This window comes from Sinocyclocheilus grahami, unplaced genomic scaffold, assembly GCF_001515645.1.
Source record: "Sinocyclocheilus grahami isolate Dianchi unplaced genomic scaffold, SAMN03320097.WGS_v1.1 scaffold337.1, whole genome shotgun sequence".
Classification (NCBI taxonomy): Eukaryota; Metazoa; Chordata; class Actinopteri; order Cypriniformes; family Cyprinidae; genus Sinocyclocheilus; species Sinocyclocheilus grahami.
Genome location: NW_015505516.1, coordinates 626,029 through 626,606, shown reverse-complemented (window position 1 = coordinate 626,606; position 578 = coordinate 626,029).

Genomic DNA, 578 nt, shown 5'->3' with positions numbered 1-578 from the left:
CTGTTCTCCCAAAACCAGGGCAGTGCCCAAAGAGCAGTCTTTTCAAAGACTTAATAAAACAGAGAGCAGGGTTTAATTTGTCTCTCTCCTAATTTGAAATGCAATACATCCTATCTCCAACCAAGAGGTCGCCAGTTTATTCTTCTCCAACACAAAAATCTTGTTAAAGCTAGTCGTATTTTGACAACCATAGATCAAAAAGAATTACAGCAAAGTGCAACAGATGTTTGTGTTAGCAAAAGCACAGCGGTGAAGGATATTTCCTGTTTTCATTTCAGAACAAGAGATATCTGACCATTTGTTTCGATTTGTGCTGGACTTTTGCTGTAAAATATTGTATAAAATACTTATAATGAATTTTCTTTTTAATGTCAGATGCCTGTTCTCAAAGTCTTATTCCTATTTTTGAGAAAGGGTTCCATTCATTCTCAGTCATCTGAGAATTCCCAAAAAGCTAATTAAAAATTTAGAAATTTTCCAGAACATTTTGTAAATAAACTACACTACATTGTACACTGTAAAGAAATGTCCTGTTAAACTATATACAGTATATGTATATATATATATATATATATATA